This window comes from Rhinopithecus bieti, unplaced genomic scaffold, assembly GCF_001698545.2.
Source record: "Rhinopithecus bieti isolate Rb0 unplaced genomic scaffold, ASM169854v2 scaffold_26504, whole genome shotgun sequence".
Classification (NCBI taxonomy): Eukaryota; Metazoa; Chordata; class Mammalia; order Primates; family Cercopithecidae; genus Rhinopithecus; species Rhinopithecus bieti.
This window is the reverse complement of record NW_016812891.1, coordinates 2,381,399-2,401,040: the sequence shown is the minus strand read 5'-3', so window position 1 is coordinate 2,401,040 and position 19,642 is coordinate 2,381,399.

Genomic DNA, 19,642 nt, shown 5'->3' with positions numbered 1-19,642 from the left:
ATCCAGAACCCGTGGTTGGGCATAAAGCAGGAGATTTAATATTCTTCTGCTGGTGGGTGTTGTTGAATTTTACTGCCCCCTCCACCCAGCCCTACCCTACCCTACCCCACTCCATCCCTTCTGCTCTTTTTGTTCTTCATAGTTTTGTGCTAACTTCAGAGCTGCAGATGTGCCATTGATCACAGATTTATATATATATGAGCTAAGAGCAGGAATGCTAAAATAATTTCTTTCTCAGACTTTAAAGATAGATGATAGGTCAAGATGCTTTACTTCATAGCCAAACATACTAAGGCACAGAGCAACATGGCAGGAATTTGAGTAGTGAGAGCCAGAAGTGCTTGTTCAGCACTAACAAGAAATAGGAGAACAGGATCAGTATAATCTCATATTCTTATTAAATTAAAAAAGAGAGAGAGAGTAATGCCAAGGTTATGACATGAACTGACAAGACCAAAAAAAAAAAAAAATTCAGTTTTTCTGATGCTTCAGCCTTTGCAAGCATATGAAAGAATAATAGTAAAAAAAAAGTCCTGTGGCATGAGTTATAGATGAAGTGTCTGCCTTTAGCTTGGAATTTCCTGGCATTTTTCAGCCTGTGACACAGACTTGATGTGATTATAACAAAGGGCTTTTCTCCAAAATTAAAGCTCCTTTAAAAAAAAAGAAAAAAGCTGAATCTAATACTCTAATTGTTTTTAAATGGGAGCAGATGCCTCTGTTTCTTGAGCTGACTTCCCAGATTCTGAGAAATAAATGGAAGAGTGGAGGCTTGTTTTGGTAGAGGCTGAGAAAACAGTTGCCCATATTTGCCCTTTCAGAACTTATGATCAGGCCGGGCGCGTGCCCTCAAGCCTGTAATCCCAGCACTTTGGGGGCCGAGGCGGGCGGATCACGAGGTCAGGAGAATCGAGACCATCCTGCCTTAACACCCGTGAAACCCCGTCTCTAACCAAAAAATACAAAAACCTAGCCGGGCGAGGTGCGGGCGCCTGTAGTCCCAGCTACTCGGGAGGCTGAGGCAGGGAATGGCGTAAACCCGGGCTAGAAGACAGAAGAACACCGGGAGGCGGAGCTTGCAGTGACTGAGATCCGGCCACCTGCACTCCAGCCTGGGCGACAGAGCGAGACTCCGTCCTCAAAAAAAAAAAAAAAAAAAAAAAAAGAAACTTCATATCATCCTGCAGCTTCCCAATGGCAGAGCCACATTCTTTCACAGGATGGGGCTGGGACAGAGGACGACGTCCTGTGGATTGGATTTCCCTTGGCTTCGCTGAGGGCAGTCCCCCGAGGAAGCACATCCTGGAGGCAAACTCACCCAATGAACCACAGCAACAGCTCCTAGGAGAATGAAGAGTGTGAGTAGAGTAAGTACATGCATATGGGTGGACGTGGTGGCCGACTTGGATAATCTCTGAGGTTCTTTCTAGGCCTGACATCCTAGGATGCTCTAATAAAGGATGACCCCTGAGATGAGGCAGAACCCATGACCGGGGCTGGCAGGGGGTTTGGAAGTCACACTGAGCCTTAGCAAAACTCAGTTTTCTACTCAAAAAAGAAAAAAAAAACTACTTGAAAAATTATTTTTGATTGGAATCTATACTTATTTATCTATCAATCAGACATGTTATTTTAGACTTATTATTTATAAGTAAGTACCATCCACAGTTTGACATGTGTTTACATTGCATGGGTGTGTTTGTGTGTGTGTGTGTATTTGCTCAGTATCCTGTTGTAATTCTTTCTGAAGCCTGTTCACTCATGATGTAAATTTTTTTTTTGAGATGGAGTCTCGCTCTGTCACCAGACTGGAGTGCAGTGGCACAACCTTAGCTCACTGCAACCTCTGACTCCCTGGTTCAAGCGATTCTCCCACCTCAGCCTCCTGAGTAGCTGGGATTGCAGGCATGCGCCACCACACCCAGTTAATTTTTGTATTTTTAGTAGACATGGGGTTTTACCAGGTTGGCCAAGATGGTCTCCATCTCCTGACCTTGTGATCCGCCCGCCTCAGCCTCCCAAAGTGCTGGGATTACAGGTGTGAGCCAATCGCACCCGGCCCGTGATGTAAATTTTTACCAGTGAGTTTCTAGACTCTTGACTTCAGAGTCTGTAATGGCTATCATTGCATATATCAAGGCACAGTTAAACCTTATGTTAAGAAAAGCATGAGGAATTGAAAATTGTTTTGCATTAAGATAAACTTTATTTTTTGTATTTTGTTTCACCACCTCTCACTTTTTTGAATACTTGTAAAGCATTCATTGAATAAAGAAATTATGTACAAAAATGTTGCATCTGGAGCTGTAGGGTGCTTTAAGAATTTAGGCACCAAAGATTGTATGGTCCTAGACACTTACACTTTAAACGGAATAGTATTAAGGTTGTGGTAAAAGCTCCTACAATTTATTTAAGGCTGTGCTTCAGTATTTGACCTAAAAGTATTTGAACACCTCTAAAACATAAAATCTGGAAGTCCATGGAAGAAGCTCAATCCAACAACCCTGTCACAGACAGTTTTGATTCCATTGAATGTTGATGACCTTGAAGAATTAGTCATGGAAAAATAATTTCAATTTCTTCTAGTGGCCTTTTCAAAATGATGAGCCTGGAACAGTTACAGACTCTTGCCCAGAAGAACCAAAGTTGAAGGTAGAGATGTTTTAAGGATGAACAGAGCAAAACAACTTAGCAGTGGGATATTAAAGGCAACATGAATCAAAGTAAGTAACTTCCTTTTAATGTTCCCAAAGTGTTTTCCTTGGGGCCTAGTAGAGCAATTGCCAGAAAAAGTGACCTATAACATTTAGCTGTGGTCATGTCTGTCTCTCCAACATTCTGTTGGCTCCTCAAGGAAGGGAACATGGTTTATTTCTGTCCCCTCCATGACTATTGTCCCAAAGATGAAAACGCTGATCATTGAAATCATTTTATCAGTCTCTGAACTGACTCTGGACTTGAAATTTTTGCTCAGAAGTGTAACAATCACCTGAAACTTGGCACAGCCACACAGTTTTCTACCTCTACCTCTCCCAAGTCTGTTTCTTCCCCATTTCAATACCATTTGCTCAGTGCAAACCTCAAAAGCTATCCTTGATTCTTTTTGCCATTTACTCTGTCTTCCATTCTCCAGCACCACCTGCAAAACATATTCTGAAATCACTAACTCTTCTTTATCTCAATGCTCACTTTAGTTCAAGCCCAGTTGACTGTTGGGATACCATATCCCAGTTTCCACACTGGTCCCTGTCTCAACCCAGATCATTTCCACATAGCAGCCAGAGTGATCTTTAAAAAGTTAAATCTATGTATGTCACATCTGTGCTATACCCTCCACTGGATTTCTACCATACTTAGGATAAAATCCCAAATTATTTCCAAGGGAATGAGGCCTTGCCTGCCCTGGCTTGTCTTCTTTGACTTCATCCTGTACACTCTGTCCATTACTCAGCATGTTACAGCTACATGGGTTTTCTCTCTGTTCTTTAGATCCAAAGCTCAGTAAGATGGTTTCCCTTTCTTCAGCAGCGTATTCTCTGCTCCATGAACCCCTGGGGCTGGCTCCTGCGCATCAGTCTGATGTCCATCTACATGTTTATTTCTCAGCAAGGTCTTACCAGGCCTCTTTGCCTAAGTTAGCACACACATCAACACCCCTTATTTTTACTACATCATTCTGTTTTCTTTTATTTGGAACATGTATGGTTATTAAGCACTATCGCTCGTTCATTTTTTGTGCTAGCTTATTTTTTGTTTTCTACCATGTCAGCCACTCCCTGATAGAAGGGAAGATTCATGGGAGCAGGAACCTTGTTTGCTATGTTCCTTATTGCAATCCTAATGCCTGGAACTCTACCTAATACACAGGAGGACTCCACAATCCATTGATGACTGAAGAAATGAATTCATGTGCGCATTTCCAGTTCCATTCCTGAACTCTTCCTTTAGTGAGAAGCACATGAGAACCTTGTTAATATGAAAACTGATAATGGAGTGAGAGAAGAAAAGAAAAGCATAAAATATATCCTCAATTTCCTTACCTGTCTAATCCATGCATCACCAGACACCAGAGAATGTGGAAAGTGGCCAAAAAGACGATGCAGGGATGTCTGAGTCCACTTTCTCATTTGACTTTCCTAGGTACTGTGGCCTGGGAAATGATATTAGAAGTAATGCATTAGAAGTAGAAAACAAAACAAGAAGTTTAAGGTTAACATTCAGAGTCTACTGTGCTCTCTTACTCGGGCTTACCTGAGGCCATCTTGGTAGGCCAATGTTGTTTCAGGAGCTCTGAAATGGGATTCCCTTGAGAAATGACCTTGAGTTTCTCTGTTCCACACATGTGGAACCCTAGCCTTTGAAAGACACTTAGGTCTATGTGCTTGGGATATTAACAAGACTCTACTTTTGATTTTGAAAAGCTTGAATGATATTTAGGAAAGCAATATATATATATATTATATATATACACACACAAGGAAAATGAAACAATGTTTTTGTTTTGTTTTGTTTTGAGATGGGGTCTCACCCTGTCAGCCACGGGGAAGGGTGGTGGTGGGATCTCAGAGGCTCACTGCAACCTCTGCCTCCCGAATTCCAGAGATTCTCCTGCCTCAGCCTCTCAGGTTCTTGGGATTACAGGCATGTGCCACCACACCTGGCTGATATTTGTATTTTTAGTAGAGATAGAGTTTCACCATGTTTGCCAGGATGGTCTCGAACTCCTGACCTCAAGTGACCTGCCTGTCTTGGCTTGGTCTCCCAAAGTGTTGGTATTACAGGCGTGAGCCACTGTGTCCTGACAGAAACAATTTATAAGAAAAATTACAGAGTAATAATGTGTGCAAAGTGTCAAATAAAGGATAACTTCAGAACTGATGACTTCAGAACTGATGGCTTCAGAAGCACAGAGCGATGACTGTGAGTAAAAGTGATTAGGGAAGTGTTCACTCACATTTACCAAAATATGTAAAACCACAGGAGTTGTAGGGAGGCTGGAACGAATGGTTTTGTGAATATACTGAAACTAAATATTTGTCTTTTTTTTCTTTCCACAAAGCACTGTGAGATCAAAAGTTGACCTCCATTCAATTAGCAACAATTAACTAACACAGACTTTAAATTTTAAAATAATGAACTATAGGATACGGTGTTTTACATCATTGAATATTAGGATTTGTATAAGAAAAAAAAAATCATTCCTGGTCCTATGTTCAGTTTTACTTTCATCTTTTTCAAATTATTCATAGCTTGATTTCAGATACAGATAATCTAGTTCCTTTGTTCTCCTTTTAACATACGTGGTCCTCTTTTTCCTTTTAGTAATTCAGACATGAAGAGAAGCTCAACTTAACCACTTGGATTATTTTATTATTTTACTTTTATTTTATTAGACTGTTTAGCAGCTCTAAGAAAATCTTGGAAAGAGAGAAACTCAAGACCAATTATTCAAGCAATATTTTGAGGTTATCTGGTGATTTTCAGTATTTGTGCTCTTGGTATCACCTAAGATCAACATAATTGTGCATTGAGTCCTGATTGACTACAGTGTATCAGGCAAGTTTTTGGAAGGTGCTGCGGGCCTTTCTTCACAGCTCTTTAGTAAGATGCCCAGCCCTCTTCTAAGAGCTGCCTTTCAAAGCTACATGGGCTCTTTCAGATGGTTATGAACTCTTCAAGCAGCACTACCAGGACTCTTTTGGTCTAAACTAATAACATTTGCAAAAGAGAAATCTCATGACTTGAGAGAATGCAAAGTAAATGCTGAACAAAGGGAGTTGGTTAATAAAAGCTTCTCCACTGAAAAAGACAATGAAACCCTGGTCTTTGATTATTTAGACAAATTTGAGATGTTTCCATTTTCATTCATTTGCAATTCTTCAGTAGATAAATTTTTATCAATGATTTGTGGGCTGAGAGTTTCTAAAGTTGTCCCTGAAGAAGACATTTGCTGGTCGAGCAACTGTTATAGCTGAATTCTTTATCAGAAACACTTCACTAGGCAGCTGAATACTTTATTGCCTTTTCTCAGTCTAGTTAACAAGGGAGAATAGTCCCCTGAGAAATGAGTAAATACATATTCAACTTATACTGTAGCAATTTAAAAGTGTTCCTGGAAATGCCATGGGCATTTTATGGATTATTAATTCTTTCAATCTTCAGTTTAAAATTTATATCATAACCACAATAGTGTTGAAGATCTTTAGAAAAGAAAACCTCACTTCTTCCTTAAAACCTATGTCTGAAACTGGTTAGTCTCTCCTTTATGGAGAGAAAAAAATATATAAAATGTATGAGTTTGGAGTAGAACCAGTGCCATGTATATCTTAAATCATATTTATTTATACCTGGCATATTTATCCTAGCTTGAAGAGGTCTATGACCCCCAAATAGTAAAGTGGTTAGTGTACAGAGGGAACTTCGGAGCACATCCAGTGTGTGTTTGTCCTGGCACGTCGCTTCAGCTGATCCTCCCAGGGTAAAGGGTGGAGAAGTGCTGGAGGCCTCTGAGGGATGTCTAACTCATTTATTCTAACAGCAGGCAGCAGCTTAAGATGACCACCGATGTGCATCTAATTAACTTATCACAACTCAGGACAATTTGCCAGTTTCCAATATTATTCATTCCTTATAATATAATTTGTTATATTTATTTGCATATAATACAATAATAATTCAAGCAAATATAACATAAAATATTTAATTTATATTTTTATTTGTTCAATACATATAATTATAAAATAATATAAAATAATTCAAGCAAAATTTTATTCCTATAGTAAGAATATTGTTTCATTTTTATGAGAGTTTCTTTTCTTTTGTATGCTCTTTCATATACAAGGTGTACCTTGTGAATAAATCAAAAAGTAAGTTTGTACAACAAAGCCATTTACTTCAAAGGAAAGCTCAAGAAAAGTACTGATCAACTATAATGGAATTTTCTTTCTTTTTTAATATAAACTGTGGCTACCAGGACACACACCTATGTACACGCACAAGTATGTGTATTACATATGTATCTGTGTGTGTATATATATGCATGTATGTATATATGTACACACACGCATGCATAACATACGTACACACATACATACATATGTACAATCTTTTTTCCTCTGTGGTAAAAATAAGGTAGACTTAAATTCAGAATACAGAAAGAAATGCTTGTTAATTTTTATTTATTTTATTTTATTTTATTTGAAATGGAGTGTTGCTCTGTCACCCAGGCTGGAGTGCGGTGGCATGATCTCAGCTCATTGCAACCTCTGCCTCCTGGATTCAAGTGATTCTCCTGCCTCTGCCTCCCTAGTAGCTGGGATTATGGGAGTGCACCACCATGCCCGGCTAATTTTTTTATTTTTAATTTTAGTAGAGACAGGGTTTCACTATGTTGGCCAGGTTGGTCTTGAACTCTTTACCTAGTGATCCGCTCGCCTCAGTCTTCCAAAGTGCTAGGATTACAGGCAAAAGCCCCCGTGCTTGGCCTATGCTTAATTTAAAACTTGGCTTGCTAATCTGAAATTGAGTTTATTTGCTAATCTTAAAATTGTTAAACATTATCCTAAAATGCAAGATCATTCTATATTTTCACATAGATGAATCCATAGATGGATTCACATGTTGAAGCTACTAGAAGGTGGAGGGGAGGAACTATTTGGTGTAGGACAGTTGATTTGACCAATCTTAACATTTCTGTATTTTGAGACCCTGAGAGATATTTCAGTTCAGGGGTTCCCACACAGTGATAGGCTTATGTTTGGGTGGAGGGTAGAGCATTTTCTCTGTTATTTCTATAATGCAAGAATTTTAGTTCCCCTATTTTCCAGACTTCTAAAGTCAATGTTCCTTTAATCATGAGCAAGAATAAATGGGCTTCTATTATACACACATAGAAAATTCCCATTGTTTCTAATATCTCTCATTAGATATTAGGCAACATGGGGAATCAATAAAGTACATTTAATTTTCATCTCAGAAGTGAGAAAACTGGAACTCAGAAAAGCAAAGTAAATGCTCATAGTCACACAACTGTTAAGATAAACCTGGGATTTAAATGTAGGTCTCTCTGATTATAAAACTCATGTTCCTTCTCTTGTAGGATGCTGCCAGTGACCCCAGAGCCTTTTGTTTTCCTCCAATATTCTCAGTACTTTAAGTTATTTAATTGTCCTTAAACATTTCTTTGAATGCACTCCAAATTTTGGAAGTACTGGTTGAGAGTGGGGCCTGGAGCAGTTTAGAGCCCTCTGATGAAGGGCAGGTCCCTCTCTGGAGGAAGTTCCTACCTGGGGCAGAAAATAACTTACAGCACAGTGCTCAACATTTTCAGATAAATGTGGGTAAGATGAATATCAAGGTCAGGCTTAAAGTGGAGCAACAAGGGAATGGATACCCCAATGAGCAATCTGTGGCTCAGAGAGTGAGAGAACTTTAGCCTCAGTCACCGCATTTGCAACTGTTTGAGGATCCAGGAGGGAGGGTCCAGCCTGGGCCTAGAGAGCACTGAGACATATCTGGGTTTGTCTAATGAGGTTGAGAAGTTGGTGGGCCACCAGCCTTGCTTAACGGGACGGTGGAGATTTTCACATTGGAGTTTTTATGTGGTGATGTGTTTCCTTAACCTCCCTGTTGTCTAGGGTACATGAACTAAGGCATTGGGGTGAGACAGGAAAAAGCTGGAAGGTCTCTGTGAGATCATGAGAGGTGGGGATAAAGGGATCCGCCTTTCAGTGTGACAGTGTGGAGCAGAATGATCTCCTTGCCTCTGTGGGGGGGACAGTGTGCCCTATGTGTACCCTCTGGCTGGAAGTGTTGGGTGTGTCAAGCTCTGTTTCAGGTGGCACTGAAGGCTCTATGAGCGGTGGTGGCAGACTGGTGTGTTGGTGAAGAAGGAAAGCCTTAGAGCTCACAGTCATTGAAGGGGCACACCTAAGACAGCTCCTCAGACTCCCAGAAATGTCCTGGGGAGACTTTACAGGGGTTTCACTGGGATATGTATGGGGAGGGCAAATTTGGGTTATTACTTTAATTGCTAGCCTAACCATGTCTGCATCATGATACCATAAGCCAGGGAACATTTAGGTCAAAATTTAAGGAAATTCTTACTTTTCTCACCAGGTGGTGTTTTAAGTGCCTGCTGAACTCCATTTCAGGCCCATAGACTCAGGCCATGTAGGAGTGCCTCATTTCTGACCTTACAGGTGACTCAAGTAGGGCCCTGAGAAACTGCTGAAAGCTTTACTTCATTTTAACTAATTCAGCACATATTCTGTGGTTACTCTCAGAGACTAAGGCCTTGTATCAGGAACTTTCACTATACCCAAACAGAATCTGCAGGCGTGCCATAAGAGAAAGCATGGTACAAGAGACAAAAGATAGCTCCAGAATTGAAAGACCTCTGTTTGTATTTCAGGGCACGTTATTTTGGGCAAAAAGTCTGATGTCTCTGGGCTCTAGTACTCTCAACTGTGAAATGAGAAAAGATTTTATGAATGCAAAATTGGGACACAGAGTCTGACAAAGGTTTCCTATGGGAGTTTCAGGTATGAGAATCAAACTAGCTCCTAGAGATTGGGTCTTACAATGCTTGACTTGGGGCTACAATTCAAGTGAATCTAACAGAAATGGTTTAGGATATTTAAAGCAAAGATTCCACTAGACAATTTTGAATGAATTTCGTATAGAACCTCCCTCATGGTGGGGTTCTGAGGATCAAATGAGGCAATGAAGGTGGAGGATATTTTTAAAATGTAAAACACCAAATAAATATTGACCATTCTGATTATTACATTTTACTACTCTGTATAAATCTAGACTTTTGCTTCATATTTTAACCCACATTGCTACCTTGCAGACTTGAGACCCCAGGCCTGTCTCTCATATTTATGGAAGAATCTGACTTTCTGCAGTTCCAAGCAAGCCACTTTCCTGCTTCCTCAGGCAGTCGTGGTAAGCACTGAAGGGTATAATACTCTGCCCACTTATGTGGGCCATCCCTTTCCATGAGGCTCCATCCTTTCTATTTCTTAAGTTCATATGAAATAGAGCACAAAGAAAAGTCTATTTCATTCAAGGCCTTTCTCTTTTTTTAAGTTACGAGATTTGTTTGTATTATTTAAAACGTATCCCTTCCTTGTTATATACCATGGGCGTGACCCAAATCAAATCAGCGGTTTCTAGGCTTTTTCTTGCCCAAAACTCCCCAGATGCCCTTTCTCTGTGTTTCGGTTCTGCTCCCTTTGGCCCTGCACTTCTTTCTGTTGCTGCACTCTGTGGAGTATCAAACACTATCCTGGCTGGCAATTAGGCTAATGGTTGGATTGTGATCGCCTGAGAAAGCAGTCTGGGTGTCAGGAATGTCCACATAGCAAAATGTCAGTAAGTGCAAGGATGGAAGAAAGAAATGAAACTCACAAGCCAAACTTCACCATTATTTCTCCTTGCAAAGCAAATAAATAAGGCCTGATTTCAGGAACCCATGCTTCGGTCCAGGTTCATTGTAGGCTCATGGGCAACTAGAGCGGCAATACAGTTTTGGGATAAGGTAGAGTGTAAACTATGATTTTTAAAAAATGTATCCTGTGGTTTTTCTCTGACTCCTCCACAGTTTACCCTCTGAAAATAAAACCTTACTGTTGAAAAAATAACTGGCTATAAAAGAGATAATTTTATTGAGAATTCAAGTAGACCAGGGGATTTTAGGGTCATTGCTACATTGCACAGGAACGACCCATCATTTTCTGGCATAGTACAAGATTGGTGAAAGTACAAGATCATGGATCTGGGGACCACTCAGCTCCTTCTTCTTCTCTGTCTTCTGCAGTCCCTTCAGGGGAGAGTTTCCACCTTTCATTTAGTGTTTTTGAGGCACTCAGATCATTAGCATTCTGTGTTTTCTGTCCTATGCCTTATATAACTAGAAGTTATTATTATTCCAGAATATATTAATGAAGAAAGTACCACTGAGCCTGGAGTTTTTCCTTTTGATTGTCTTTTTAAAATTAGAAATCCCACCTTCACAGTTTTTGTGTAGATGATCCTATTTTCTAATCATTTTTTAAGCCTTAAATATTTAATAGCGTGTAGTTTCAATCATCTAATTAGAAATACCACTGATGTTTAAGAAACTTATCCTGGCTATCTGTCCCATTGCCCCACTATCAATGTTTATTTGTTATATTTTGTGTTGAAAAAAAACTTCATGTCTTCCCCCCCCCCCTTTTTTTTTTGGTAAGGCAAGATGCTTAATCCAGCATTTACCAAAGTGTGTTCTGAGAAATACCAGTTTTTCTGAATGAAAACCAGAATTCACATTTTCAGTTTCATGGCCAAATAAGTTTGGAAGCACTGCTACACAAAGCCAATCACATTTCTGCACTGCTGAAATTCTCAAAACTTTAATAAGCTAACAGGTTTCGTGAATTCCTCAGTTGGGGGAGGTAGCTCATATAGAGTCTTCTTTTCCTATGGAGTCATTTTTTAGGGCCTGTGAAACCACTGTGAAAACTGTGGAGCAGATCATTGGAGAGCCACTTATTAAGAGTGACTCATCCAGGCAGATTACAGGATGAAGACAACTAACAGAACAGCCACATTTACACATGGAAATCACTAAACAAACACCAATGGGACTCTTCATGGCAAAGTCTGAAAGTGATTTTGGTCTAAATTAAATGGTTTCCAAAAACTTATCTAGAGCAAATGCCTCTTAAATATGAAATACATGTTTTGTGTTCACAACTACTCCCTAGAAAATCAAGCTTTTAAACCAAAACTTATATAATTGGTCTGAAGAACTTCCTGCCTCCTCCTTAAGAGATTTAGGGAACATAGACGATGACTTGAGGATATTTCCAGACAGTGATATCAGAAGAGAGGAATTAGCATGATGTTAGGTAGCTGTATTTAAGGATTATCTCTCTACACAGAAGTCAGTCCTTCTTCATGAGAGCCCCTAACATTTCCAGCACTCCATGCTGGCGCATATACCTTCAGGGCTGAGATGTGGAATTTCTAAGTTCCTCTTGGCTCTCGGCTCGAAAGACTTTTCCACAGGTGCTGTCTGCCAGCCTGGGCTCAAGATGCACCTGCTGGGAAATTTCCAAGCACAGCTTTAGGCCTCAAAGGAGCAGAACTTGACGGTGTCAAAAGACAAATGAAGTGGAAGTTCATTAAGAAATTTTAATGCAAAAGCAATGATGAGTAAGAAGCCTAAAGAAAATCTGGCAAACGTGCTTTTTAAACTAATACAGGAGGGAGAATTTCACAGGCATCTACAATGCCCATCTCTAAAGATGGGATATTGAGAGGCATAAGCACTGCTGGGTTTAAAGAAAGAGTGATAATTCCAGCTAGGGACACCAAGGGAGGTTGAGGAGCCCTCTCTGTGGTTTCTTTAGCAAGAAGCCTCAGATAAAGACAATGTTCTCCATTAGATAGTTTTAAAGGCCTTCGGTACACAACCAGAAAATCACTGGAGAACAAGCCAGGAAAATCACCTACATTTTCAACCTCTCTAGTTTCTCATTACAGTTTTCTACTTTTCCCCTTGAAGGTCATAAAACATAATGTAAAACAAGGTGAATTATAGCAAAGCATGATCTAGGCACGCAACCTAATTTCTATAACATAAGAGACTTTTAGACTTCTTTGAAATAGGACTTTCACTTTATTATGGGGAAAATTAAGGTACTATAAAAACTAGCCCTTACCGTTTTCAATTAGCTCAAGTTGTGACCATTTCCAACAATAATCATATCTGAGTAACGTCATTCTTAAAACCACTTAGGCTTTGTCTTATGCTTTTCCGGGTATTAGTGATATAAAAGATTGCAAGTAGTACATTTTAATTCTGAATCACCAGGAAGAATATTTTGGCTACGATATAATCATTATCTTTTTTTTTTTTTTTTTTCAGAACACTGGTTCTAAGAGAAAATAAGATAAGGGGAAGGTATTCAATTTTTGCTACTGAAAGTAATTGTAATAAATGCTGTGACTAAATATTAGAATTCTATCTGATATATTTAAAACATACTGAAAAAACACTTTAATAATTTTGTTTATCATTTGCCATTGATCTTTTCAAATGTAAGAACTTGAAAGGCTGTTGACATTTAAGAATAAATAATGCAAGCATGTTTAGTTTTCTATACATTTCACACTTTACCAAGTGAGTATATAGTTCATGTGATGACAGTTCTAGTCAAGGAATAAGGAATACTCACAGTGATGGGCAATTTGATTTTAAATGTAAGCATAACATAGACACATTTTTATCTTTGTTTTTATGTTACTCAGGAAGTCCTACAGCCGACTTGTGCGGGAGACAGAGAAAGACAAGCCTAGGGTCCATCTTTCAAGGACTCTATAGCCCAGTTGGGGAAAGAAACATGCGTCTCTGGGCAGTAAAACTATTAACAAAAAGAGTAAGTGCAAAAAGCCAGAAGAATAATAAAGACATGATTAATTAATGAAGTTCAGAGGAAGGAGAGAAAGCGAACCTTTAACATTGGCAGGATTTGAACCTGAAATTAAAGCATAGCTGAGATGATCTTAGTGGGAGACGCTCTCTCCAACTAAGATAATCTCTCCAATTCATTGCATGTGAGGGACAGAGAGATGGTTTGGGAAAAAATTCTGCAACAGGATATGATCACTCTAATTCCAGGCCAAATTAATAATATCATTTGTTTGAAGCCAAGAATTTCTGTGGGTCAGTGAATGAAGAGCTGTAGATCTAAAAAGGAAAACTGTAGCTGGACTATGGAGGGCTTTCAGTGGCAGACCAATTCTGAATTTTCTAACATAAGATTTGAGATAGGGACATGATGATCTCAACTGTTTTCAGGAAGAGTGAGTTGTGTGTGAGAGAGGGAGTTGAGGGGCAGGAGGACACAGCCAGTAGACCACTGGTGTTAGCTGATAAGCCCAGTGAGCTAGGCAGGGATGGTAAAAGAATGGGGGAGAAACAGGGAGCAGAGTGTGGTGGAAAGTGAAAGTGAGAGAGTGGAATCTCTGCTGACTGCTTCAGAGAATGCCAGGAGCAGTTTGCTTTTCTTTTTTTCTCCCCTTTCAGTGCATTTTAGTCATGAGTTGACACATTCACTGGATCTTAAAGCTGGAAGTGAAGTCAAGTGACATTTGATCAGGTCCCCTGTTTTTAGTGAAGTTTGTTTATTCCTGTTTTACAGACATGGTAATTAGAAACCAGGAAGACTAAGAAAGAATCAAATTTGCAGCAGCTCAGTAAGTGGTAGACCAGGAAGAAGAAGCCAGTTCTTTGGACTCTTGAAGCAAGGCCCTGCCACGTTGTCTTTCCCCAGGAGAGGAGGTATGACAGATGTGAGCAAAGGTCTTAGGTTGATTTTTTTAAACTGTGTGAATATCAATGTCTGGTATTTTATTACAATAACTTAAAACATAAAACTAAAATCACAACATGCTCAGCCGCAGATTTCCCTTCCAATGCAATGCTTCTGCATACCGAAGGATATGAGGACAGTTTTCCATTTCAAACTGATTTTTTTAAGCCACTATATATATAGGCTCTAAATGTAGAAGTCCTAATTATTTGTAAGTGAATTTTTTTCTTAAAAACATGAAAGAAAAAAATCAATTTTAAGAAATTAATATGTGAAATGACTTGAATTTTTCTAAGGGTTCTTTGCAATGCTTTCCCATTATTACAATTTCAATATCCTGTTTTAGCAACACTTATTTAACTAGTCACATTTTACTTTTATGGGGGAGCAATAAATGTAAAAGGTACATAAAAACCACAGCCAAATGGTTGACATCTGACCTTTAATCATCTTTTCAACTCTCCCTTAGCAACCCACCACCTCCTCTTCTACATATACACAAATACACAGTGTGTATCAACACACTTCCTAATTTACCACATATTATGATGTTGCTTAAGAAAAAAAATGAGTTTCTTGACCCTGGTCTGCCTTTTGTTTCTCCTCACCTTTTTTTTTAACTATTTTTATTATTTTCTGTTATTTGGTCTAACAAATTAACACTTTCTTTGTGATTAAAATTAAGACTGGAGCCTCAAAAAACCTGATAAAAGGTGATTTTTTTTAAACTATCACAAGACCAAGAATCAAGTAAAAAGTGTGTTTTGAATTTTGAAACTGTGTTATTATAAATAATATAGCTCTTAATTTTTACTAATATATGAGTAGTTCTCCAACCTAAACTACACACACACACACACACACACACACACACACATTATATATTGATTATAAACAACAGGAAATATAGATAGAATCAGTAATTAGTAGGAAGGGACCTGAGAAGATGCCTGATCGTCGATCATTTGACAGATATGAAGGTTGAAAGACGTGGCTAATGCCACATGGCTACCGAGGGCAGAACTAGAACAAAGACAGAACAGTCCCGGGCTTAGCCCTGTTCACGTACAACTATGCCCCCAAATATGACTTCACTTGCAGAAAGAGAATGCTGTGCCCTGAACGTACAAAGATTGAACCAGAATATCACGGTGTTCATAGCAAACCCGGTAAAAGATCCCATCCTTGAAACAACTTTCTCGATGGCTGCCCCTATTTCAAAAACTTGAGATGACGGCCAGCCCCACAGCACTCCTCTGCCTTGTTTTGTCTTCATGGTATGAAAAGGGTAGGAAAGTCTGGAAACCTGACCCAGCTCAGTCAATAAAAAGGCTTTTGTCTGTGAACCTGACCACAAGTGACTCATTAACAGCCGATTGAAAGATTTTTGTCGGGAACTCCCCCCATCTCTTAACAGAAATAAACAATTTGAAACAAAACTGAAGTATAAGGTGGAATCAATTCCTACTTCAAAATAGTGTTGTCTACTACATGTAAAGGTGTTTATTTCCTCCTGATGAAACATTTGTTATGGATTACTGCCATTGTTGTATCCCTTTACCTAAATCCACCATTTGTTTTGTCAAAGATGGAAGCCATGAAAAAATCGTTTACAAGATGTTATAAAGTGCAACTGAATTAACTGTTTCAATTAACTTCTTTAAAAAAACCTGAATTTTTTTTTTGTTTCTAGCAGATGATTAATGCCCCTTAATTTCAAATGTGTTGTATTTTAATTACTTTATTAAAGTTCAAAATAAATTAGGAATTCAATTTGTATTTTTATCATTTATTTTTCAAATGCTAAGTCTTTTTATTTTTTTTAAAAAAGGGCTTATTATGTGTGTGATGTATTTTCATTTCCAACAGTATTCTTCCTTAAAATATATTAATAATTTTTGACCTTTTAATAATTGACTTCAGGTACGAAAAACTAGTGGGCTGATCAAACTATATTCAGAATTTATTAATATATTAGCACTTAACTCAGGAAAATGCCAGACTCAAAAATTCTGACAACGCAAATTCATCTGACAGGCTTGTCTCTGCCCTTTGTACAATTGTAAGAAACTGGAATATCTTCTATGTTAAATATTCTGAAATATCGTCAGTAGCATCCATCTGTGAAGTTAAAAGACTTCATCATATTTACTTTTGATTTTTAAAAAGGGCATGGACCCTCTGCTTCTCCAGCTTGAGGTGTGAGAGGATCCACAAATGAAAACACATTATCATCATTAAAGACTTGGAATTCTAGAGACAATCTCATCCAGAGAGACTTAAAATAATGAATTACATTTGGTCCTGGTAGTTTTAGTGGTGTGATGCTTTAAATTGGCTTAAAGTTACTCCTGTACAATCCTCATACATGTTTCAGTATTTATCATCAAATCCCCTTTCATTGCCTATATTCCTTTAAGATTCTGCTATACTATCTCACTTGCTATGAGCAAGCGCTAAGCCTCCAGCCCTGGGCAAGCAGCTTGGGCAAGTGATTTCAGATGAAGGGCTTGATTAACAGACTCTGCAGTTCGCTCTAACAAGTCAAGCATTTCCTGGAAACCCGCCCACGGATTGTGGGCCTATTTTTAGTAGCTCACCTCCCAGTAAATGTAGCTATTAGATATCCAGATATCCCTGCCTGTTTCAGATGCAGTAAAATAGAACATAAAAGGGTGTAATTGAATGATTACAGCTAAAGTCTGTAATCAGGAGCCGTAGGGTCTCTCTCTTTCCCCTGAGCGCTCTGGGACACAGCCCTAGGAAGGCCTTGTCCCTCCCCACTGCCTGGGGAAACACGCATACCTTGCACCGGCAGTGCTGGCGCTCTGCAGAATGCAGCCTAACCTCAAAAGCAGGCGCCCTGCAGATGCAATCTAACCTCAAAAGCAGGCGCCCCGCTGATGCAGTGTAACCTCAAAAGCAGGCACCTTTGGGACTGCTTTCTGTTCATGCATGCAGGGTAGAAAGGAAAGGCAAAATAATTCACATATATGGACATCTACTTGTGTATTTATGTGATTCTCATAGCCATGTAAGGTAGGTAGGTACCATTATTTTCGTTTTACTAATGAGCAAAGTTTACTGCTATGGTCTGAATTTTTGTGTCTTCCCAAAATTCATATGTTGAAACCTGATCACCGATGTTATGGTATTAGGCAGTGGGACCTTTGGGAGGTGATTAGGCCATTAGGGCAGAAGTCCCATGAATGGGATTAGTGCCCTCATGAAAGAGGCTCCAGAAAGCCTTTCCTCTTCCACTATGTGAGGACATGGCTGGATGATGTCATCTGTAAACCAGAAAGTGGACCCTCACCATCCCTGAATCTGCTGGCATTTTGATTTTGGGCTTCCTAGTCTCCAAAACGATCAGAAATAAGTTTCTGTTTTTTATAAGCCACTCAGTCTATGGTGTTTTTTTTAGGGCAGCCTGAATGGACTAAGATATTTACCAATCAGCCAAATTCAGCAATTGCCCAGGGACCTGTCTCTAACGAGCAGCAGTGTCAAAGCTGGGTTTAAACTCAGCCCTTTTACACTCTGCTCTTTGATGGGGGACAGAATAGCAGACTCTATAACTAGGGTGGCTGAGTAATTTATTGTCCAAACCAAGACTTGTCTAAGGAACAAGTGGAAGTGCTTGTTCCACTGGGACAGCAAGCCTAACCTGTAAGGGTCTTGGGCGAATCAGGATGTGTGGTTGTCCTGTCCCTAACTCTGCCTTGCTCACGCCAGCAGAGCCAAGACTGAAGATGTGTCCAGTTGAAAGTTTCTAGCCCACTGGTCAGGGTGGGGACAGCTTATACCCGAATCCTGCAATAGGTCCCTCGGGCGACAGGGAATGAAGCTTTTAAAAATATAATATTTAAGACGAGATTTTAGGCATGGAATTTCTATTTTATTTTATTTAACTCAAAGAGGATCCATCATGCAGAAAGTGTTACAGCTGCGCCCCTAACTCCTTAGAGGCAGTGAAACTATATCACTGGACTGCCAGTCACTTGCATTAGATATGTTGAGATAATACAAAAATATCGAACATCTATTGACTTGCCATGTGCCAAACAGTGTGCAAAGTGCTTTACTTACATTATCTCATTAGATTTTCTCGAATCCTCTATGAGGTAAGTAAATTTATTGCCCCATTTTACAGATAAGAAAACTCAGGCACAGAGAAATTTGGTCGAGAACACACACATAGTAAGTGGCTATGTGGCTCAGCTATATTCAGATGGAGGACTTCTGCCTCCAGAGTCTGCACTCTTCATTGTGACATGGGGCCATGTGTGTTGTATTGATCTTGGAACTAGAAGGGTCACAGAGCGGTGTGACCTCACAAAGCTTGTATATTATTGAAGAGAGGCTTTTTTATATCACCACATCTCAGCTAACACCTCAGTGTTTGCTGGAAGACATCATGTATGTATTTTTACAAATACTAAGTGTCAAATGAGTGACACCGAACACTCTGTCACATCACAGTGCTTTGTGGATAGAGACAAGGTGGCATATGCCGATGGAATATATTGATACTTATTTTCTTAAATATCCATCTCATTCTCCCTCACAGCATGGGAAGCCTTGCAAGGATTGTCCTGCCATGATTTCAAGCCCTAGCTCTTGGCACATTGTAGATGCAGATAACTCTGTGCTTTGTGACTGCAGTTGTCAATTCAACCACAGAGCATTCAGAGCAGAGAAAGTCTCTGGGGGTTACATGCAAGGGACTTGAGGTTGGGAAAAAAGCTTTGAAGAAATGAAGGAGAAAGACGAAAGGCATCCCAGATGAGAGAAACAAATTAAATAAATGAACTCAGGTGGAAGTTTTGAGGGCAGTGTAAAGAAACCAGGCTGTCTGTATTGAATTGTATTAAAAGACTGAATGAGAAAAGCAAGATTATGAGGTCTTTGATGTGAAGATGTCAATTGGTCCATATTTCATAAAATAAGATCAGCCTCCTGACCTAGTACTACAGAGTGTTAGGGCCCACAAAACAATACCCCAAAATGAAGGCCTCAGAAGCAAAAGCTTTTCTCTGACCTTCTGCCCGCTGTCTCAGTCCCATTCTCCTCAAGCTAGCCATAGAAACTAGCATCCCCCTTGTCCCCCAGGCAGGTCAGAGAAACCAGAATCCCCTTTTTTCCCCCCCAAGACAGCCATGAAACCTAAAAATATTACTCAACCTTCCTCCACCTTTCTGTGTAAAAACTGGCCATAAAGAGATTATTTTATCGATCTTGCTGAGGTCATAAGGCATCCATTCCAGAGAGAGTCCTGC